The sequence below is a fragment of the Ovis aries genome, chromosome 9 (assembly GCF_016772045.2).
Source record: "Ovis aries strain OAR_USU_Benz2616 breed Rambouillet chromosome 9, ARS-UI_Ramb_v3.0, whole genome shotgun sequence".
NCBI lineage: Eukaryota > Metazoa > Chordata > Mammalia > Artiodactyla > Bovidae > Ovis > Ovis aries.
In genome coordinates this window covers 46,908,686-46,933,468 of record NC_056062.1, presented here as the reverse complement: position 1 = coordinate 46,933,468, position 24,783 = coordinate 46,908,686, and the positions used below count along the sequence as shown (strand labels likewise).

General features: G+C 41.7%; 1 protein-coding gene across 37 annotated transcripts in view; it reads left to right on the top strand.

Annotated features, from left to right (window-relative positions):
• NCOA2 (nuclear receptor coactivator 2) overlaps nt 1-24,783 on the top strand; it is a 284,545-nt gene that overhangs the window by 149,365 nt on the left and 110,397 nt on the right. For 7 of the 37 annotated variants that reach the window (XM_060393781.1, XM_060393777.1, XM_042254296.1 and 4 more), the window contains one exon: nt 12,816-12,986. The exons of 29 other annotated variants lie outside the window; for them this stretch is intronic. The gene's annotated coding sequence lies outside the window, so the exon portion shown is untranslated. Of the gene's footprint in view, nt 1-3,840; nt 3,986-12,815; nt 12,987-24,783 lie in introns of those variants that run through there. One more of the 37 variants, XM_027973034.2, reaches the window with a different exon arrangement.

The window sequence follows — 24,783 nt, the reverse complement described above, 5'->3', positions numbered from 1 at the left end:
CTTCCCTGGACTTCCCTGGTGGCTCAGTAGTAAAGAATCTGCCTGCCACTGCAGAAGACCTGGGTTCGATCCCTGGGTCGGGAATATCCCCTGGAGAAGGAAATGGCAACCCACTCCAATATTCTTGCCTGGGAAATCCCATGGACAGAGGAGCCTGGCAGGCTACAGCCCATGGGATTGAAAAGAGTTGGACAGGATTTAGCGACTGAACACCACCACCACCACCTCAATAATCTCCCTACCTTAAAGTCAGCAGTGCCATGTGACATAACCTAATTATTAGCATGAAAATCTACCATATTGACGATGCTTGGGATTATGAAGGATGTGTACCTTAGGATGTGGGGCAGTCTTGCAGAACCATTTTTAGAATTCTGTTTACCGCAAGCTACCCACTTGAAACAGTCCAAATGCCCATCAAAGGAAAGTAGATGAACTGCCATATAGTCACACAGTGGAATTACCCTGAGCACTGAAAAAGAACAAATGATTATTATATGCAAGAACACAAAAGTGAAGTCGCTCAGTCGTGTCCGACTCTTTGCGACCCTGTGGGCTGTAGCCTACCAGGCTCCTCTGTCCATGGGATTCTGCAGGCAAGAGTGCTGGAGTGGGTTGCCATTTCCTTCTCCAGGGGATCTTCCCGACCCAGGGATCGAACCCTGGTCTCCCGCATTGCAGGTAGATGCTTTAACCTCTGAGCCACCAGGGAAGCCCTGCAATAACACAAAACGTGATGCTAAAGAATCATGAAAAGTACTTATTGTCTGATTCCCTTTGTTTGAAGTTCTAGAAAAAGCTAAACCAGTCTGTGGTAGCAGAAGAGTCACGGTTGTTGGGGTAAGGGGGTGGGCTCAGGAGAGTCTGCTGGGTGATGACCGTGCTATGTATCTAGATGGGAGCGTCAGTTCCATAGGTGCTTTCACTGGTGTGTGTGTGTATCAGTCGCTCAGGCGTGTCTGACTCTTTGCGACCCCACCCCACCAGCCTCCTTTGTCCATGGGATTCTCCAGGGAGGAATACTGGAGTGGGTTGCCATTTCCTCCTCCAGGGGTTCTTCCCAACCCAGGCTTTCGTAGGTAAGAATGCTTAACTTTATTCTTAACATCTGTTTATTGCACCAAGTGTAAATTTCACCTTATTACTCTATTCTTGAATTCTTGTTTGACTTCTCATCAGACTTTTGGTTTAAGAAATTAATCACAATTATATAAATACCACCATCAGGAAACCTTAAAGCTAGAAACAGCTTTACAAACCATCCAGCCTAATGCCCTTGTCAACACTTAAGCCCTCGTGAAGAAAAAGGGTTAAAATTGATGAACTGGAGTCTGCTGCAGCCACCAGCCTGCCCTCAGGAGGGGGATAGACAGCTTCACCCACTTGTGCTTGCCAGCAGAAGACGTGAGAGGGACAGCTTTGCTAGCTGTGGTATGTCTTGAAGCGTAAGCGCAGAATCTGGACTAAGACATTTTACTTGGAAGTTTTGGCAAGAGACATTTTCTTCCCGTGATGGTTTTGGTCAGTGAATTCTCAGCAGATTTTCCAGCTGCCCATGACTGGCTGAGAAATAATTTGTGAAAACTCCATTGTAGCTGATAAAGGACCACAGGGTGGTAAGGAGTGCTTGTGACCTCACGTTAGCTCAAGATAACCAAAGCTTTGATGATGTTGTGAGCAGAAAAAGGACAAATGGGTGGATGGATTTCACAAAATTACCCCCTATAGTTTTTATGCTGTTCCTTTAAAAAAAGAAGTATTCTCTCATATCTGCTATGGTTAGTTTCCTATAATAACATTAATTTCCTATGATGCCCTGGCTGATTATTGATTTTAGATTTCAAGTGCCCAATGAAAATATTTAGGTGGCTGTTAAAATCATTATAACTTGTAAAAGTTCTTTGTGCTTTGGCTTTTTTGATGAAGTATCACCAGGTGTGAGCGTTTGAGTGTTTTAAATATATTTTCTTGATGTCTCAATTTCTCTGCTGGAGTCCTCATGGAAGCTATGCTCACTTACCACTGTGTAGTCACCAGAGGCTTGGTGAGATGTTAGGACTGTGTTCCAGCAGAGTGACCCTGGTCCCTTCCAGTGACTGGAAGAGAGTTAGTCAACACCCACTCCAGCCTGCTCGAGTTATTTATGTGTTGAGTGGTTAATTAAATTAAAACTAAAAAGTTTCAGAATTAGAATTATCAAAATTTTGAGGTTCTTAGAAATTAGAGTTTTTAGTATAGATAGCTTTTATGTGGCAATAATTCCTTCTGTCTAGTTGTATCTATAACAACTTTTGTTTTTTCCTATATTAAAGAGTATAATTTTGGCTTGGTTTACTTAGGGATAATGCAGTTTGTGTAAAATGATTTGGTGAGGTGAAAACTGTCTTGATCTCCAGGTACTGAAACAGTTCTTTTTTAACATATCTGCACACACACACACACACACACACACACAAATACTTCTGATTCCACTTCAACAAGGGGTCTAAAGTAGTTAAATTTCACAGAAACAGAAAGTAGATGATGTGTGCCAGAGCCTGGAGGGAAGGGGAAATGGGAGTTGTTGTTTAATGGGTGCAGTTTCAGTTTTGCAAGATGAAAAAGGTCGGGAGCACTATTGCACAACCATGCGCATAGGCTTAGCTTTACCAAGCTATGCATTCAAAAGTGGTAGCTTTTAATGTTGTGTGTATTTTAGCACAGTGAAAAGTTAAAAAAGGAAAATACCTGCTGTGTTTTCCGGTTTTGAGATGAGAAAACCAAGGCAAGAAATAAAGCCCAAATATGTCAAATGGAGCTTCCTCCATTGCTTTAGTGGGACTGTCTGTCTTATTTCAGTCTAGGAGCAGCAGCACCCTCCCAGTGGCGTGACTTTCTTCTGGGGCCACTCCTTGGCTCATCTTCCTCTCTGCTTTCCACTTCTCAGCATATTCTTACACTTAAACTCCTTTCCCAAATTGCTTGTCTGATAGATTTAAGAGATTTTTTTTTATTTTTAATGAAAACAAAGAGAGCAGATAATGTCATCTGCCACTGTCTCTTTGCCTAGCACTTCAATCTGTTACCAAGGACACTAAAAAAAAAAAGTGTGGAGCAACTACCGTGTGTCAGGCACTGACGTAGTGCTTCCACACGTGTGTTTCAAAAGTTGATCGTTTATCAGAAATCAAACAAATTGGCCAGATTCAGAAGACCTTTTGATTTTTTTTAAAATGTTTTAAAGATTGTTTTGGCCATGGTGATATTTTTCTCCGTGCAATAACCTGAAGATTACGTAGGGGGCATTTCCAATAACGATACATTTTGATGTTGAAAACGTGCACTTACATGTGTTTTGCTAATACATGAAACTAGTTAAATGCCAGTGTTTGGGCAGGTATCATGTCTCCCCCAGTGTTCTTGAGGCCAGATGTGTCAACTTTATATTACTGGGTCAGAAGTTCTAGAGAACAGGAGCAGACAGGTCTCCTCTGTCCCACTTCATACACTGGAGCGTTCATGGCCAGCGTGCTGCTCCCTGCTGCGCCAAAGACCATGCATCAGAGTGTTTGCATCAAGCAGTTATTTTTAGCAGCAGACCTAGAAATTTTTAGTATTTTCATGTTACGGTAGATATTTTAAATATTATGATCATTACAAGAAGAATAAATAATTTGAGACACGTGTATGTGAGTGTATGTGTGCATTTTGCACGTGTGTGTGAGAGAGACACATCCCCTTAATAACAGGAGGGGGTAGAGGCTTATTCAGTCTATTATCATAAAGCTCTGCTAATGTAGCTTCAGAGTCATGTGACCACAGAAAAGGCTATTATCTCAATGAAAAGGAAACTGGTTTTTCGAGCAAGCAATAGAATAGAAGCAGGAAGAATTTTCGAGTGTTCCACCATGCTGGATTGTCAAAGGGGGATCTGTCTGATCAGCAGCTAAAAAAGGATTTGTGAGGCTAGTTTGTCAGCTATCGTTAGAAGCAAGTGATGGAGAAGGTAAGCGGCAGGGTGCTCAGCATGTGCTCAGGTTTACATCAAGGCATAATGTTGGTTTGGGTTAACAGAAAAGATTTATCTCTGGGGCAATAAATTAATTGCTAATTGTGAGGTTGTTTTACTTTTTTTTCGTTTGGAAGAGTGATGCATGGTATTTTTATTTACCTCACTGGTGAAGATCAGGACAAGCTGCCGAGCTCTGGTTTGAACGACCGAGGCTGTGGACAATTACAAGGTGTGTTTCACAAGTGCTCTGACTGAACATTTGGCAGTGTTCTTGGAATTCTGTGTGCCTGTGGATTGGATGTGTGTGTTGTCGAGGGAGAACTGAGCATGACAACCAGGCAGTGACAGCCTTCTCAGGATCAAATAGATACAAACGCGATGCAGATTGACTCTTTTGTGGTTTCTTTTGTGTTTATTTAGCAATTAAAGGTTTCTCGCAGTTTCTTTACAGTGGCCAGATACAGTCTCTTGCTTGTTTCAGGAAATGAACTGGTAAGCATTGTTTAAATTTCCAAAGAAGAATCAAAGGTAAATTTTACTCATTAAGGAATAGATATAAGCTTGCTGTATGTATCTCAGTTCATTTTTTTCCCCAATATCCTTTGTAATTTTTTTATCCTAAAAAAAGAGCTTTGCAGTGAATTTGAAAACATCTAAATTTTGGTTAGGTAATAATTTGGAGGGGGAGGGTTGAGGCCTCGAATGAATGATTTATTTTGTATACAATACCTAACTTTCTCTGATTTATTACATCCTTCTGCTACTATATGCAGAAAGCTGAAAGCATTCAGTTAATCTTTGGACCAAGCTTGCCCACTTTTGCTCATGCTAATGCTATTAATTCTCTTAGCAGTCTGTACCCTTTCTCTTAACCTTGGAAGTGTAGTACTTAAAAATCTGAAATTGGTGAAAGATAATCATAAGCTTTATCTGAAAAGGGTTAACTCTTACAGTATGAATTCCCTAATATGTTTTCTATTTAATTTCTAGACCAGATATACACATCTTTGGGTGTGGGTATGTTTCAGACCACATATATTATTACATTGTATACTTCTCCCTTTTGAAATTGACGTTGATGGAAATAAGAACTCTAGTTGGCCATTATGTACTGCATGGACGGTTTACAAAGAATTCATCCTTTTATTATCTTCAAGAAATGATGGAGAGGGCAGCTCAAACATAAATTTTAATGATATTAAGTATAGAAGATTCTCTTCCTTATAATATCTACAAACTATATTTCAGCACAGTATAGTTTAATAGACTATTAATCTTACTAATTTGGGGTTTTCTTTTAAAAGATATTGGCACCTTAGTTTAGTCTGCCTATATAAAAAGACAACTTGGTTAAAATAAACAATTAATTACCTATGGTTTTAATCATTCTGGGATTTGTTTATTTTTTAATTGTAGGACTCTCCGAACATTCTTATAAGTAGGATATAAGACAATTACATAATGGTTTTAGCCCCAGAGTCTCTAGTATCATATATTTAAAATTTTTGAATAATGAACTTTTTATAGCCAGATGATTTGGGCTTTCTTTGTTTTTGCTTTTAATTTTATTTTGCTGCCTTATCTAAAGTCTTTGAAGTGAGCCAAGGATTTTGGAATAGTTCAAGGTGTTTTTATTGAGCACTTATTATTATTACAAGGCATTCTGTGAAACACTATGGGAAACAAAAGCAAATTAAATACTTAAAGCTTCATTTAAATGGGGTTTGATCTGTACTGAAAAGATAACTCACAGCTGTCACTGTGTAATTATCTTACACCTTACAGGAATTATAAATCATTAAGAGGAGTTTTTGTAAAACTTGTTTGGCCAATCAGAAAGTAAAAGTCAGTGACTTTTCCCAGAGCAGCTTTAAATGATAGTTTTAACTGGCCTCCATCTGTGGCCTCCATTTATATTTCCTTTGTATCATCACCCCAAAAGAGTCATTTTATTTACGTTCTCTTGAAACTAGAATAGTTTTGGTTTCAGATCGTGTTGTTTTTCTCCTGGGGCATCAAGTGTCAGTCGTTTACAGTTTTAAGGTACATTCATGAAAGGACTAATCTACTGTGTTATCTAAAAATATCTTAACTTTTGGAGGTTGGGGAGTGAAGAAGAGACCCCGTCTTCCTCTGAGAGTTAAAAGACACACGTTTTGACGTCAGGGTAGTGTCTAAACAAGCCAGATGACTCGCTTGCAGATCCTGCTGCACCTTAGAATTTCAACCACAATAATTAACCACAAATATTATAATCAGGTCCAATCTTGTCAGGCTAAGGGGGTTTGCTTCTTGGAGAGATTTTTAATTTGTAGGAAAGATAGGGGAAGAAAGGACGGAATTAAAGGTGATCTTAGTACTCAGTGTTGTAAATCTCAGTGAAACATGTTCTTAGGAGTATTTTTGTTTTTTGAGAAAGTCAACGTTTGGGACCATTTAGGCAGGATTAAGGCACTAGGCTATATTTGAGATGCAGTTTAATTCTTTGGGAGCCAAAGGGATATAAAATTCATGAAGTGAAAAAACTTTGTTAGCAAATTTTTCAGGGTCCCTCTTAAAGCTTCGTTTAAATGGGGTTCGGTCTGCACTGAAAAGAAACATGCTCATGAAAAATAACTCACAGCTGATTCAGAAATCTGCTTTAGAGGAAGGTGAGAGGTGGGGGAGAGTGTTATTAGAGGGTAGCAGAGATTGGCATAAGAAGTGGACTTCGAATTAGCATCAGTCTCATGGGGTGGGGGGAAGCTCTGAGGCTGTAGGATCTGAAAGACGTGTGGTACATATTTTCTTCCTTACCTGCTGCTTTTTCTTGGCAAACGGAGACCTCGCTATTTTCAAGGTCTGTTACTCACGGCGTTGCTATGACGGAGCATTCAGGTATAAAAACCGCAGAGAGTCCAGATTGAGATTCTTGTGCTCAGACATTGGGAACACCCCTGCAATATAAGCCAGTGACCTAAGACTTGTTGTCAGTTGCTTCACACCCAGGCAGATTCCCTAGAGAGTTCATGTCTACATAGTGTTCCAGACAGGGATCCCTTATACTTCTTCAGGCTTTAGTAGTGAACAAGCCTGCTGGTTCCTGTGTCACTCTTTCTCCTCAGTGTTTGTGGTGGGAAGTTTTACCTCACAAAATTTTTGAAACTGGATTTTTGCTAAAGAGTGGGAAAGTTAAATAAGGATATAGTGTTGTCATTTCTATTTTGTCTTCATTTCTGAAGTGCAAAAATGGCCAATTTCATTCTTGTACTTAAATCCTCCTGTTGATTCAACAACTGTTTATTATAAAATTTTGTCAGGGGATTCACTGTTACAGGAGAAGAGTAACTGACTGTCCCTCAGGTGGGGAGAGGACTCAGGGGACACTTAGCAGAGAAAGTAAAGGTGACCTGATTCTTAAAGAGAGGGGAAGATTGATCACCAGGCACTGGGAGGTATATAGGGTACCCTGCGCCTTCACTGCCCAGCGTTAAGAGCCACTAGCCACAAGCAGCTTTTGACCATTTGAAATGTGGCTTATTTTAATTGAGTGCAAAATACACTCACACTTTGAAGGCAGAGTAACACCCCCCCACCCCCCACAAAAAAAATGTTTGGCTTCCCTGATCGAGTGGCTAAGACTCCATGCTCCCGCTGCAGGGGGCCTTGGTTTGGGAACTAGATCCCGCATGCTACAGCTGAGAGTTCACATGCTGCATCTAAGACCCAGCAGCCAAGTAAATAAATAATAATTTAAAAAAAAACAAACCATAAAATAGCTCCTTAATAGTTTTTAAAATACTAATTCCATGTTGAAAAGATTACATGTTTAGGATATTGATTACATATTGAATATAATGTGTTAAAATACATTAATAAATTTTATTTCACCTGTTCCTTTGACTTTCACAGTGGCTACTAGGTGGTCAGCAGCTCCCAGTATTTTCTGTTATTGGCTCTGCTCTGAACCAGTAAGACAGCAGTGTGCAAGGCATTGGGTAGCAGTCTTCCTCATAGCTGAGATATCTGTGCCAGACCTTAGAGCTATACACCAAGAAGCAGAGAGCTGAGACCTTTCCCAAGCCCATAGTTTTCTTATCAATAACCAGATCAGAAGTGATATGAAGTCCACATCCCTTGGTAGGACATTAAAGGCCCTTTCATGACCTACCTGGCCCTACCATTCTAGCTGCCTGCCCCAAAGTTCTCGCCTGCTCCCGTGTGCTATCTTTAATACTTTAATATATTTGATCCTTGTTTTTTGCAGGCATTAACGTTCTGTGAAGTCAGGGCAGACACTGAATTAACAAATACCAAGCCATTGCTGCTAGGAGAAATACCCAATTAGGTTCCTGCAGGCCTCTGATCACAACATTTAGCTCTTTGATCAGTATATAGTCTTATTTTGAGTAGATTTCTTTTTAGAGACACTTTACTTAATATATGTATTATTGATTGATGAACCTTGAACTGGGCTCCCCTGGTGACTCAGACGGTGAAGAGTCTCCCTGCAATGCAGGATACCCAAGTTCAATCCCTGGGTCAGGAAGATCCCCTGGAGAAGGAAATGGCAACCCACTCCAATATTCTTGCCTGGAGAATCTCATGGGCAGAGGTGCCTGATGGGCTACAGTCCATGCGGTGGCAAAGAGTCAGACACAACTGAGAAACAAACACTTTGATTTTTTTTTCCCCCCACTAACCTTGAACTGTTGGCCACTCATGCCTGAGTGGAGCTTGTGTATCAGACTGCATACTTTTATCCTTGATGTCATTTAATTTTCATACAAACTGATGAAGTGAGTATTATTTTGGAATTTTACAGACATTGAAACTGAAGCTCAGAAAGGTTAAGTACCTTTCCCAAGGTTGCAGAGCCAGTAAATGTTGAAAGCAAGAGCCAAGCCAGGTTTTCTCTGACTTCGGAGCCCAGTGAGGGGATGTAGTTCTGGAGTTGTCCATAGGGTGTCTGCCTTGGTTGAGAAGAGATAAGAGTTAAGCTTGTGAGCCACAAATTCGCCCCCATTGAAAACTTCCATGTCTGCTTGATAGCCTAACAGTTGGAATCTGGCCTAGGAGAGCACATGCTGTGATTTCCTGGGAGAGGAGGTGGAGAACCATTGTGTGTGTTGACTGTGGTGACCAAGGTGTGCCCTGTCTGCATCAGCTACGTCTGCTTCACCAGCTCATCAGCCTCGTCACGGTCAATGCCCATCTTTCCTCTGCTTCCTCGCTGGCTCATCCACTGCTCCTTGTCCCATTTTCATCCTCTGGTTTCTTCCTCTGTGTCCGTTCAACTTCTCCCTCTGCCTACATCCCACAGACTCTGAGACTCTGTTGGCCTCAGCCCATCACCACTATCCATGTCAGCACAGGACTTTGCTCACCAGTCGCTCTGGTAGTCTGCAGGGCAGCCTGAGTGTAAACCAGGTGCCTAGGTAAGTGCCAGGGGAGCCACATCTCCTGGCATCGCTGTGGTGTCATCGGTGTGAGCAGCAGATGACAGCTTCCTGGTGCCACCCACGGAGGGTCCTTAGGAAGGGCTGTTGGCCTGGATGACTGGATTCAGAACAGAGTACACTGGAGTCTGCTGCCGTGTGACTTGACCAAGAAGATCTGTGGGACTTCGTGTGTTTTTATGTTCTTCACATTAAAATTAGAAGGCTAGTTTAATTCCCCTGACTTTTCTACTCGGTGGTTTGTGAATTTAAGCTTTCATTTAGATAATAAGTCCAAGATACATGTTGAGCAGAGATAACCACTGTTGAGTTATATACAGCTACCTCTGTCGGGACTGACGTAGAATTTCTATAATGGCTCGTTCCCGAGGCCGCTTCTGGCCTCCCTCGTCTGATCTCCTGTCACCTCCAGATTATTTCAACTGCCAGGGAACCTCACAACAGTTGAAATTAGACTCTGGAGCATAATTTTCTAAGGTACTTACTTATACGTGTTACTAGGGCACCTAGGATTAAGAAGGGGGAAAGACAAAGGAACAGATATAAGTGGGAAGTTGTTTCTTGTACAAGGGTTACTATGAGCCAAATGTTCCAAAGGAATAGAAGAACAGATGTTTCACTGGTATGGAGATGAGTGGGGGCACAATTGAGCTTCTGGGTGCCTGACACTGTCCTCAACGTCTAAGTCACCCGAGTTCAGTATAATTTTGTGCTTCAGATAAGTAATGCACTGTATTCCCTGTTGGTCACAGTCGGAACCTGGAGGTTGTGGGACCAGGCTGTGGACTGGAAATGACGCACAGATAAACAAACAGTGACGTGAAAACTCAAAAGGAAATTCAGGGAAGGGAAAGCACATGCTTCCTTGGTAATGCTTCGAGGAGAGAATGAAAAATCTGCTATGTTCGTATCAGAGCATTGTAAGGTCATGGCTTTTGGTTCCTGTGTTCACACTGAAAGGTCAGCAGTTACGTACATGTGGGAATGTCGATCTCACCTGGCAATGCTGGTGTCAGCTGTCTGCCCCTCCCCTCCCAAAGGTCCCCAGCAATGGACGTCACACTCCAAGGAACTTCAAGGATGATATGTTCATTTTTTTCTAATGTTTTAACCAGACTGTTTTCTTGTGCCATCATCAAATAGGATTTATTAATCAAAACTTGGTTTGATGCCTAGTGGCATAACTTACAAACTCTGAGAATTTGGACAAGTAACTTAACAACTTTGAATCTGTTTTTTTCCTCTGTAAAGCAGGGAACAGTACCAGAATTAAATAAAATAATGTAGTATCCACCGCTTAAGTACCAAATCTAAGATCTCTTTTCTCTGTGAATAGCCCTTCAATACACTTAGTCTGTTTTCCTACCTTTGTATGTTTCATCTCCCCAAGTAGTTTATGCACGTGTTCAGTTCACTTCAGTCGCTCAGTTATGTCCGACTCTTTGAGACCCCGTGAACTGCAACATGCCAGGCCTCCCTGTCCATCACCAACTCCTGGAGTTCACCCAAACCCATGTCCATTGTGTCAGTGATGCCATCCAACCATCTTATCCTCCGTCGTCCCCTTCTCCTCCTGTCTTCAATCTGTCCCAGCATTAGGGTCTTTTCAAAGAGTCAGCTGTTCGCATCAGATGGCCAAAGTATTGGAGTTTCAGCTTCAACATCAGTCGTTCCAATGAACACCCAGGACTGATCTCCTTTAGGATGGACTGGCTGGATCTCCTTGCAGTCCAAGGAACTCTCAAGAGTCTTCTCCAGCGCCACAGTTCAGAAGCATCAATTCTTTGTTGCTCAGCTTTCTTTATAGTCCAACTTTCACATCCATGTGTGACCACTGGAAAAACCATACCCTTGACTAGACAGACTTTTGTTGACGAAGTGATGTCTCTGCTTTTTAATATGCTGTCTAGGTTGATCATAACTTTCCTTCCAAGGAGTAGGCGTCTTTTAATTTCATGGCTACAATCACCATCTGCAGTGATTTTGGAGCTCAGAAAAATAAAGTCAGCCACTGTTTCCACTGTTTCCCCATCCATCTGCCATGAAGTGATGGGACTGGATGCCATACACTTGTATCCATGTGTACACACACAAATAAACAGACACACACACACACCCATGCATATCCCTGCTTATTTAAATAAGTCCTTGGTTAGTGTCTGTTCATTGACTAAACTCTCCAGCATCTATTATCTCTATGTTCTGGAGCAACACAGCACTGCAGTTTTCTGTCCAAATTGATGGTTTCTGATTTTGCTTTTGTTCTTGCAATTTAAATGTAAATTTGTTATTTTTAGCTTCCAGTCATTTGGTTGATTCATATTAAACTGGTAGTCAGCTGAAATCCCCTGACTCTTATCACCTAAGTGACCATCATCTTAGTTTCCCCTATTTAGAACATCACACAGTTGTTTTTTGTTTGTTCAGTCTCATTGTAAGTGTCTACCTTTGTCTTTGTGGGTAGTCACCATGCTGGTTATGAAGACTGTGTGGTAAAATGCTAAAGTTTTCTTAATTTTGAAAAGCTACAAGACTGTCTGTTAAGATTATAGCTTAAAAAATTAACAGAAAAACCCTGGCAGGAAATACCTACTTGAGAAGGTGACTCATACTCAGATAAAAAGACCCGTGTCTCTGCTAGGTGACGGGAGGAGACAGGTGGCAGAGGCAGAGGGCAGGCTCTGGAGTTCCTTCTACCACCTGTTGGCGGTGTTTGACTTTGGACACGTTTGATTTTTCTGTACTTCAGGGCATCATAATAATAATGACTTCATGGGGCTTTTATGAAGATCAAATAAAATAATACGAATATAGCATAGTAAATGATGTTCCCTATTTTGATGAAATAGCTTCAAACTCTGTAGCAGTGTGTAAAGTAATTTATTCTGTGAACATTAATTTGTGTGTCAGGCATATGAGTCTGTTATAAGAAGATGAAACCTAGTTAGTTTCTACCTCTCAGAAGCTTAAAAATTGCTAAGGCAAAAGACATAAATAATTAAGATATATGTGGTTAATGGTAGAGTTTTATATATAGTCTATGAGACGATAGGCCTGGCGAACTACACTCCATTGCAAAAGAGTTGGACATGACTTAACAACTAAACAGCATTAGAAGATAGAAGGGAATTTAATCTTAGGGAGAGGGTCATCTGAACTAGGTATGAGGTAGAAGCTTTGAGAGGTGAAGGCTGGAAAGAAAGATTTGGGAATCCTTGGGAATAGGTGATACCATAAAGGAAAGTGTGAAGCAGCAAGTTTTTAACCCTGTTTGAACATTTACATTGATTGGAGAGCTTTTAAACAAAATATTGGTGTTGTCCTGGTTGTGTATGTGTGTGTTTTTGTGTATATACAAACATAGTTTTCTTTTTTTTTAATTACAGGAAAATAGACATAACTAAAGTTTACCATTTTAAATACAGTTAAGTGGCACTGACCAACCCTTCACATTCCTGTGCACCTGTCACTACTGTGCAGGACTTTTTCATCATCCTAAACAGAAACTTTCATCCTGTTCAACAATAAGTACTCACCCTTCCTCCCACATGGTCCAGGTAACCACAGTTCTACTTTCTGTTTCTATAAAATTGGCTATTCTGGGTTCCTTATACGAGTAGAATCATAATATGTGGTCTTTTGTATCTGACTTCTTTAACTCAGCATCATGTTTTCACAGTTCACACATTGTTGTAGCATGTATCAGTATTTCCTCCCTTTTTAAGGCTGAATAGTACTCTGTTGTACGTATACATGCATTTGGTTCATTCGTGTGTGAACGAATGCTTCCACTCCTTGGCTATTGTGAATAAGGCTAGTAAAGTAATGCTCAAAATTCTGCAAGCCAGGCTTCAACAGTGCGTGAACCATGAACTTCCAGATGTTCAAGGTAGAGCTAGAAAAGGCAGAGGAACCAGAGATCAAATTGCCAACATCTACTAGATCATCGAGAAAGCACGAGAGTTCCAGAAAAACATATACTTCTCCTTTATTGACTATGCCAAAGCCTTTGACTGTGTGGATCACAACAAACTGTGGAAAATTCTGAAAGAGGTGGGAATACCAGACCACCTGACCTGCCTGTTGAGAAATCTGTATGCAGGTCAGGAAGCAACAGTTAGAACTGGATATGGAACAACAGACTGGTTCCAAATAGAGAAAGGAGTACGTCAAGGCTGTATATTGTCACCCTGCTTATTTAACTTATATGCAGAATACATCATGAGAAATGCTGGGCTGGAAGAAGCACAAGCTGGAATCAAGATTGGCGGGAAATATGTGAATAACATCAGATACTCAGATGACACCACCCTTATGGCAGAAAGTGAAGAAGAACTAAAGAGCCTCTTGATGAAAGTGAAAGAGGAGAGTGAAAAAGTTGCTTTAAAACTCAATATTCGGAAAACTAAGATCATGGCATCTGGTCCCATCACTTCATGGCTAATAGATGGGGAAACAATGGAAACAGTGGCTGACTTTATTTTGGGGGGCTCCAAAATCACTGCAGGTGGTGATTGTAGCCATGAAATTAAAAGATGCTTGCTCCTTGGAAGAAAAGTTATGACCAACCTAGACAGCATATTCAAAATCAGAAACACTACTTTGCCAACAAAGGTCTGTCTAGTCAAAGCTGTGGTTTTTCCAGTGGTCATCTTGCCTGGAGAATCCCAGGGACGGGGGAGCCTGGTGGGCTACTGTCTATGGGGTCGCACAGAGTCGGGCACGACTGAAGCGACGCAGCAGCAGCAGCAGCAGCATGTATGGATGTGAGAGTTGGACTATAAAGAAAACTGAGCACCAAAGAATTGATGCTTTTGAACTGTGGTGTTGGAGGAGACTCCTGAGAGTCCCTTGGACTGCAAGGAGATCCAACCAGTCCATCCTAAAGGAAATCAGTCCTGAATATTCATTGGAAGGACTGATGCTGAAGCTGAAGCTCCAATACTTTGGCCACCTGATGTGAAGAACTGACTCATTTGAAAAGACCCTGATGCTGGGAAAGATTGAAAGCGGGAGGAGAAGAGAATGACAAGAGGGTGAGATGGCTGGATGGCATCACCAACTCAATGGACATGAGTTTGTGTAGACTCCAGGAGTTGGTGATGGACAGGGAGGCCTGGCGTGCTGTAGTCCATGGGGTTGCAGAGTCGGACACAATTGAGTGGCTGAACTGATACCTGTTTAAGTCCCTGCTTTTTGTTTTTTCTATTACATGCCTAGATGGAGTTGCTGGGTTGTGTGGTAATGTGATATTTTTTAAAAGCTCCCCAGGTGATCTTCAAATATGCATGAAGTTTGAGAACATCTGATACAAAGTGAAGATGAGTAATCTGGAAGGCTCATAAATGATCTTATAGTGGGTTAGTAACTTCTTAGGAAAATGGTATGCCTCATTTTGTTATCTATGTAGTTTTATTTTTTGACTTTGGTCAGATTCTCAAAGCTGTTTGTAACTCCAGAGTGGTGCTGAGAGTCACTGCAGAGTCTAATTTACTATAGACAAAGATTTGGGTAGACATTCTCCAGAGAAGATAATGCAGTGGCCAAAAACCACTTGAAAAGATGTTCAACATAGATACTAGGGAAATGCAGGTCAAACCAACAGTGAGATACCATTTCATACTCAGTAAGATGACTATAATTTTAAAAAAAGTTAAAATAAGTGTTGATTAAGGTAATGGAAAAATTGGAACCCTCAGATATTGCTGCTTTGGAAAGCAGTCTGGCAGTTCATCAAAAAATTAAATGTAAAAGTACTGTATACTCACCCATTCCATTCCTAGGTATATATATCCAGAAGAACTGAAACATCTGTGTACACTGGTATACAGATGTCCACAGCAGCATTATTCCTGATAAGCCAAAAAAATAGTAATGGCCCAAATGTCCTAAGTGATGAGTAGATAAGTAAAATGTGGTATAACCTTTATACATTGTAATATTTGGCCATAAAAAGGAAGTACTCATACATACTACAGTATTGCTAAACCTTAAAAGCACGATGCTGATTGAAAGAAGTGACAAGTAAAAGACCATGTATTTTATGTTTCCATTTATATTACATGTCCCTATGAGACATAAAGTCAGAGACTGCTGCTAGTTGCCAGGGTGGGAGAGAGGAGGGAATGAGGAATAACTGCATAAGGAGCATGGAGTTTCCTCTTGGGTTGATGAAATGTAGAGTTAGATAGGGTGATGGTTGCACAGTCCTGTGAGTAGCTTAAAACCACTGAAATGTATGTGTTAAAAGAGTGAATTTTCTGGCTCCTGAATTATCAGTCAGTTAATTCAGTCGCTTAGTCATGTCCGACTGTTTGTGACCCCGAGAACTACAGCATGCCAGTCTTCCCTGTCCATCACCAACTCCCGAAGCTTGCTCAAACTCATGTGCATCAAATTAGTGATGCCATCCAACCATCTCATCCTTGGTCATCCCCTTCTCCTGCTTTCAATCTTTCCCAACATCAAGGTCTTTTCAAATGAGTCAGTTCTTCACATCAGGTGGCCAAAGTATTGGAGCTTCAGCTTCAGCATCAGTCCTTCCAATGAATATTCAGGACTGATTTCCTTTAGGATTGACTAGTTTGACCTCCTTGCAGTCCAAGGGACTCTCAAGAGTCTTCTCCAACACTACAGTTCAAAAGCATCAATTCTTTGGTGCTCAGCTTTCTTTATAGTCCAGCTCTCACATCCATACGTGACTACTGGAAAAACCATAGCTTTGACCAGACGGATCTTTGTCAGCAAAGTAATGTCTCTGTTTTTTAATTTACTGTCTAGGTTTATTATAGCTTTTCTTCCAAGGAGCAAGCATCTTTTAATTGCATGGCTGCAGTCACCATCTGCAGTGATTTTGCAGCCCAAAAAACAAAGTCTGTCACGGTTTCCATTGTTTCCCCATCTATTTGCCATGAAGTGATGGGACTGGATGCCATGATCTTAGTTTTTTGAATGTTGAATTTTAGGCCAGCTTTTTCACTCTCCTCTTTCACTTTCCTCAAGAGGCTCTTTAGTTCCTTTTTGCTGTCTGCCACAAGGTTGTGTCATCTGGGTGTGTGAGGTTATTGATATTTCTCTGGGCAGTCTTGATTCCAGCTTGTGATTCATCCAGCCTGGCATTTCTCATGATGTACTCTGCATATAAGTTAAATAAGCTGGGTGACAATATACAGCCTTGACATAGTCCTTTCCCAATTTTGAACCAGTCCATTGTTCCATTTCCATTGCTAACTGTTGCTTCTTGACCTGCATACAGATTTCTCAGGGGGCAGCTAAGGTGGTCAGATATTCCCATCTCTTGAATTTTCCAGTTTGTTGTGATTCATACAGTCAAAGGCTTTGGTGTAGTGAATGAAGCAGAAGTAGATGTTTTTCTGGAATTCCCTTGCTTTTTCGATGATCCAGTGGATGTTGGCAATTTGATCTCTGGTTCCTCTGTCTTTTCTCAGTCCAGCTTGAACATCCAGAAATTCTTGGTTCACGTGCTGTTGAAGCCTAGCTTGGAGAATTTTGAGCATTACTTTGCTAGCGTGTGAGATGAGTGCAGTTGTGCAGTAGTTTGGACATTCACTCTTTGGCATTGCCTTTCTTTGGGATTGGAATGAAAACTGACCTTTTCCAGTCCTGTGGCCACTGCTGAGTTTCCCAGATTTGCTGGCATACTGAGTGCAGCACTTTCACAGCTTCATATTTTAGGATTTGAAATAGCTCATCTGGAATTCCATTACCTCCACTCACTTTGTTCGCAGTGATGATTCCTAAGGGCCACTTGACTTTGCCCTCCAGGATGTCTGGCTCTAGGTGAGTGATCACACCATTATGGTTAACTGGGTCATTAAGATCTTTTTTTATATAGTAGTTCTGTGTATTCTTGCCACCTCTTCTTAATATCTTCTGCTTCTGTTAGGTCCATACTGTTTCTGATTATACCTCACTGTTAAAAATAATTTTTTAAAAGTAGCTAACTGAGGAGAGGGAGACCTGGATAACTGGATATCTCCAAAGTGGAGGATCCCATAAAGGAGGTGGAATAGGAATTATGCAGTTTAAGGGGAGGACCTACGTAGAGGACGATGTCACGGAAGGCTCGGGAGAAAGAGATTTGTGAAGGGATCACTGAGTGGACATGATCACAGTGACAAACACAGCAGAAAGGCCAAGTCACACAACACAGGTGCCACTCTTTCTCTAGACTCGACCTTCAAATATCATGAAGAACAAGGAGGGTGTTTTCAGTGGAGGTGGGGCGGGGGGTGGGGGTGGTAATTGTTTTGGATCATAAAGTGAGTGGAAGTGAATAGGAATAAACCTCAGGCCTGTATTCCCTTACTTGAATCTCAAAATTAAACAAACTCTGAAACAGGAAAGGTTTTTAGAACTCCTTTGGTGGTAAAACCTGACCTGAATGGATATGGAATGACTTAGAATCTTCATTTGTCCTGCTTAGTGTGAATGTTCATACATTGCACTGCAGAAATAATACTGAATTTGATTACAGAACGTGCACACAGGGCCCTGTGGGGATGTTATGAAATACGGCATATGCCGTGTTTTCTGTTCCTAAAATTAAAATGTGTCTATCTATCTGAATTCTGAATTCTTTGGGGGTAAGGGAGCACAGGCCTGTAGGCTTGGGACAGGGCCCTATGTGAAGGAAAGTTGTGAGATTGTATGGTTGCTGAAGAAGAATTGCGACTTAAGGAGGGGAATGGACCTGAGTGCAGTTAGAGGTGAACACAGGCAAAAAAAAAAGGGTAGACATTGGCTGAAGAGAACTTCAGTAGCAAAGATTCAGAGAAGATGGGGAGGGAAATCGGAAATGGGATTGTTTACAAGGTGATGGGGTCACACAGCCTCCAAGAAGCCAGGAACGACCAGGAGAGACATTGAAGAGAGCGATGGATTTCTATGTGAGTAAAAGGAAGGGAGGAATTCCCTGGTGGCTCAAGGGTAAAGTGAACCTGCAGTGTACAAGACACGGGTTCGATCCCTGAGTCGGGAAGATCCCTTGGAGGAGGAAACGGCTACTCACTCCAGTATTCTTACCTGGAAAATCCCATGGACAGAGGAGCCTGGCAGACTAAAGTCTGTGGGGGTTGCAAAGAGTCTGATACAACCTAGCATCTGGAACAGCAACAAAAGGAAATTGATATTCAGATTGATATAATAATAATAATAATCAGATGAATCAGCCATGAGCCAAAGTGATAAAAGCTGGAAATACCTGTTGAAAAGCTGTTTACCTGTTGGGTTAAGAGAAGGAGCTGACTCGAGAACAAAGGAAAGGATCGCTGGGCAGGACTCTGGGTGTAAGGCAAGTTTAGAGACCTTGAGTGGTCTGAGGGGCCTCTCCAACCTTGTGTGTGTGTGAGTCACTCAGTCGTGTCTGACTCTTTTGTGACCCCATGGGTGGTAGCTCACCAGACTCCTCTGTCCGTGGAATTCTCCAGGCAAGAATACTGGAGTGAGTTGCCATTCTCTTCTCCAGGGGATCTTCCCAACCCAGGGATCAAACCCAGGTCTCCTGTATTGTGGGCAGACTGTTTATCGTCTGAGCCACCAGGGAATTCCTCGCCACCTTTAGCTCTATGATATTCCCACTTACGAGGGTGGGAGTAAGGGAGGAAATTTGAAGTTATGTTTTGCAAAAGTAACTCTGTGAGAAGAGACATGAATAGGAGCCTGATGGTGGGGAATCCAGGGAGTTGTGGAGGGGAATGCGATGAGCAGAGAGGCAAGGGCCTCGATTCAGGAGGACTGCTGTGGAGGAGGAAGACAGAAAACAAGATCCATGAAGACTACTATGGAGGAGGAAGGCAGAAAGCATTTCTGCACGCTCAAAAGCTGTGGACCAGAAGTGGCTTTCCAGGTGTACCAGTGCTGGTTGAGAACGAGGTTCTGGGTGTGGTCACAGGAGGCAGTGGCCGCTGCTGGAGTTGAGGCAGGAGGGTCTTTGAGGTTACTCAGGGTGGGGACCAGGTGTGGACTAGAGAAGAAGAACTAGTCGAACACCAGCATGTTCAGTGAAGGTGAAGGATCAGGTGGCCTGTTGGTCAGTCTCAGGCTGGAACATAGATTGGGGGTGTTTTAAGGCATGGGTTTCCAAGAAGCGGAGATTTTTATTCAAGGTCACCCTTACTGTTGAGCACAGGCCTGGTGCCTGCTCTCAGGAAAGCAGAGGGCAACCCCTACCCCCATCCTATTCCCAGGACCTGTGTTATAAGAGGACCAGCAGCTGCTGCTGGAATAGACCGTGCGTGGGGGCCTGAAGAGAGGGCCCCCAAAGTAGCCCTGTTCCTGGGTTAGGGATGTAACGGAATTGGTTACCGGAGTGTAGGGACTTGAGAAGCACAGGAGGAGATGCAGGATGTAGCAGAACTCTTATGGACTGTGTTTGGAAGACAGAAAAAGAAAAATAGTGGTGAACATATGTGAGAGAAGTTTCTCCTCTGCTCCAATTCAAATACTGAACATGTTAAAATAGATTGTGAGGGATTTTCCTTTCGTTTTCTAATTGTATTTTTGTAGGTGTTCAAATTGTTTTAATAACACAAAGATTTATTATTGTTGTTCTGTTGCTCAGTCGTATTCGACTCTTTGCGATCCCATGGACTGCAGCCTGCCAGCCAGGCTTCTCTGTCCTTCATTGTATCCCGGAGTTTGCTCAAGTTCAGACCTTTTTAATTTGCTAATGTTAAGATTTTCAGAAAAGTACTCTTAATTGTTCAAGTATCCTCTGTGTCATCATCCTCTCTGATAAGTTATTTTTTTCCCGCAATCATTGATTAAAAACAAACTAGACTGGAGACTTCTGTTTGTTTGTAATAATCAGTTAATTAACACCAGGAATGTTACTCCACCAGCCTTGACTGACTTGCTGTTACCTCCCAGCCCTTGTGTGTGTGCTAAGTCGTTTCAGTCATGTCTGACTCTTTGTGACCCCATGGACTGTAGCCTCCAGGCTCCTCTGTCCATGGGATTCTCCAGGCAAGACGACGAGTGGGTTGCCGTGCCCACCATAGGGGATCTTCCCAACCAGGGATCGAACCCACATCTCTTTTATCTCCTGCACTGGCAGGCGGGTTCTTTACCACTAGCACCCCCTGGGAAGCCCAGTAGTTCTCAGTGCTGCCCTTCCTAGTCACGGTTGGGCAGGCTTCCGCTGACCATCTGGGGTCCTTCTGCAGAGAGTTCCAATTGGTCTGGGGTGGAGCCTGGAAAGCCATGCTTTTAAAAGTTCCTCAGGGGGTTCATTATGAGCCACTTCTGCTTCCATCCTTGCACAAGCAGTAAATCAGATGCTTTGCCAGGCTGAGTATGCAGTGTCTGTGCCAGATCCCTGACTTAACATTCTTCCATCCAAGTAAACGTGAAATGCTCATGAACATCTGAAAGATACTAAATTGTTGGTAACCAGTTTACATTAGAAAATAGGTCATGCCGTAGTCTTCAAACTTGCAGAACATTTGTGAAAATCATAATATTCGTTATTGTGAATTCTGGTTAAACGAGATCTCAGATATCCTGCTGAGGGGATTATAAATTAAGGCAGCCTTTTTGGAAAATAATTTGACAGTGCATATAATCGCTGTAAATAAGGTCACACACACCCTTTGATCCAGTAATTACTTTTCTGAGGTCCTGGTGTAGTGAGACTATTGATTATTATTAATCACATGATGTGGATTAGTACTTACATAAAAGATATTCATCAGTGTTATTTATAGTGGTAAAAAATGGAAGCAAATTAAATGATCATAGAAACTAGTTAAATATATTATGGTTTCTTTATATGCTAGAATATCATAGAGCCATTAAAAGTCATGTTTATAAAAACTAATACCACAGAAAAATCTTAGAAATGATAAAAGCATCTATAAAATTATACATGCAGTTTGTGATACACACACACAGACATACATGCCCATTTTATTTTTTAAGATTTTATCTTATATTGGAATATAGTTGGTTAACAGTGTTGTGTTAGTTTCAGGTATACAGCAAAGTGAGCCAGTTATATACATATATCTACTCTTTTTCAAAGTTTTCTCCCATTTAGGTTATTACAGGGTGTTAAGCAGATGTCCTGTGATATACAGTAGGTCCTTGTTGGTTATCTGTTTTAAATACAGCAGTGTGTACATGTCAATCCCAAAATTCCCAATTTTTTAAATTTAGTGGTAATTCTCTGTGTGGTAGGAATACATGCAGTTTATTCTTTAGTATTTTATATTCTAAATTTTCTACGATGAGCATGTATTACTTTTATTGAGAAAAATAATAAAACTTTAAGAAATCTTACTTGAATCTCTTTAGCAGAAGGAAGGAGGACAATTCCATTTGTGATGAATTATTAGAGAAGTCACTCTTGCTCGTTAATAGTCACCATTTTGTTTCCTGAATCCTTGCAAACCATCTGTTTATCTATTCCACAAGTCATCAGTCAGGCCCCGTCACTTACAGGACTTGTTATTGTTGTTTTCTGGTTGTTTGTTTTTAATAACTGCTTTATTGAGATGGAATTCACATAACGTAAAGTTCACCCTTTGTAAGTGTCTGGTTCCGTGATTATTAGTTTATTCCCCAGGTGGGCAGCCATGACCACCCTTGCAGTAGTTTCAGAACATTCTCATCCACATGAAGAGAAACTCTGTTCTGATTGGCAGTCAGCCCCGCTCTGCCATCCCCCTCCGCCCCTGGCAGCCACTGATCTGCTTTCTGTTGCTGTGGATTTGCTTATTCTGGATGTTCCCTGTAAGTGCCGTTGTACAGTATGTAGCCTTGCAGTGTCCTCTTAGCTGGTCTTCTGCTCCTCCTCCCTACCCTTCCAAACCCGTCGTGTGTCTCACTGACCAGAGGGTGGACTCAACCACCTCGAGCTCAGAACTTTCCACTGTGCCTGTGGTCAAGGAAGGCGACAGGAACTACGACTCATTCTAGCCTCTAAGGTTTTCTGTATCCTGACACTCCAAAGTAGACACTCACTATGTGGTGAGGAAATGGGTTCAATGAATAAAATGGACTCTGCCTTCTCTCTTTCCTTCTTTCTCAGACTGTTGCTCTTGAGTTAGTTAGATTTCAGGTCACCGATGGGGTGAAAAACTTGCCCCCCTGAAGTTGATGGCGGTGGTTGGTGACGCTCAGCAGGCCTCAAGGTTCAGGCTTGTTGGAGAGACCCAGACCCCCACCCCCAACTGTCAAATCACATGGCCTTGCAGTCCCCCAGCATCTCTGGTCCTCAGACACCCTCCCACTATCCCAGCTTACCTTTGAAATGTAATACTCCTTCTCCAAAACCTAACTCAGCCGTTCATCAGACCTTCGCCAAGGCTCCCCACCCCGACAAGAAGAGATTTCTCCTCTGCGAGCACGTGGTATTTTTCCTGCGTGCTGTATCCCTTGTTAGTTTACTGCCTTCTGGTCTCTTCTTCCTAAATCTTTGACTTCTTGAGGCTAAGTTCTGTTTTTTACTCAGGGATGACATTACAGTGTCCAGAGAGCCCAGGAATTTGCCCTCAAGCAGCTACTTAATAATTATCAGCACAGTTGAACATCAGAAGGAAAGAAATGCAAGTAGATTTTTAAATTAAAACCCTTTAATTTAGGTTATATGTTTAATATCAAAAAGAGACCCATATTAATTAGAAACTTAATCTTATATAAAATTAAATTGTCCGGGGCCCAGATGTGTTTTTGCCCTAATAGTTGTGACTCTTGATATTGAAATACTGCCTTAAAACACTAAGCTAAAGAAATCATATGCCTGTGTTGTGGACTTACATAAATAATGTGTTATAATTTCTCCAAAAGCTTAGTTTTCTTGACATCATCTGGCTTAACTGAAACCAGAGTTTGAGTTTCAGCTTAATGAATTCTTTCTCTTTTTGCCCCAATACTAGGAAAAAGGAATATTATGCAGTTATGTGTCTCTGATATGTCAAGCAATTATCTTAATTTTCTTCAAGTTTTCATTTCATGCTGATTACTTGCCAGTTATGGTTAAATAAGGTACAGTGGCCTTACAGATCTTTATCCATAGGTGTAGGTTTTACAAAAACAATGATATTTTACTCTCTCAGTGCAAACACGTTTTTAGGACTAATTGAAATAAATAGTGCAGAACCAAGGGCTTCCCTGGTGGCTCAGTAGTAAAGAATCCGCCTGCCAGTGCAGGAGACTCAGGTTCGTACCCTGATCTGGGAAGATATCCTTCATGCCGCAGAGCAGCTAAGCCCGTATACCCCACCTACTGAGCTGTGCCCTAGAGCCCAGAAGCCCTAGAGCCTGTTCTCCACAACAAGGAAGCCACTGCAATGAGAAGCCCTCACCCCACAACTAGCAAACACCCGACCCTGCACAGGAACAAAGACCCAACACAGCCAAAAATAAATAAACAAAATTATATGTATATATAAAAATATAGAATGACACATTCTACAACAGGAGGAGTTTGTTTTAATCATTTCAATGCCTATTCTAGACCACCCTTACGTAATCCATTAAATTATTATTTGTAACACACTGTCAACTCATTTGGGTTTAAGTTGGTGTTAACTACCAAAAGGGTAATTAGAAGCTCCATTCTTGAGTCCAGTTATATTTTTAGTTTCCCAAAATGCAGTAATTCTGTGTCTGGAGCTGGAAAGAGGAGAAAGCTGTCCACTGACTACTCTCCAGAACAGTGCTGCTCTCAATCTGTCACATCTAGAAAGTTCTCCAACCACCCTGCCCCCACCCCACCCCCTCTGATCCTGAGGTCAGAGAATTGGGTTCCCCTGTATGTCACAATACTAATGACGTGAGTCCCAAGTTTGAAACTTAAACTGAAGTACAAATCTCTCATAAGCTAAAGTGTGGTTGAAAAATGAAAGCCACTCAGTCGTGTCCAGCTCTTTGAGACTCCATGGACTGTAGCCTGCCAGGCTCCCCTGTCCATGATTCCCCAGTCAAGAATACTGGAATGGGTAGCCATTCCCTTCTCCAGGGTTCTTCCCGATCCAGGGATCGAACCCCAGTCTCCTGCACTGCAAGCAAATTCTGTATGGTCTGAGCCACCAGAGAATCCCCTAAACTGTGGTTAGTTTTGATGATTACCACTGCGTGGGAGAGAAGAAAATGGTTAAAGGAAGTGTTTTCGCTTATATAACTTTCTAAAGTCTAGTAATTCTCAGTAAGCCCTTCTGTAGGTATGTGTTATTTGCAAATAAAAATGCTTAATTTGGCTTATTTTTCTAAGACCAAATTGGGTTGGGGGAGGGGGTGCTGTTGACCCAGCGCTGCCTTCTGTTTTTGATGGCAGCCTTGCCTTGTAGTGAATACTGTTTGGAGTTATTGTAACGATCTGACCAAAAAAAA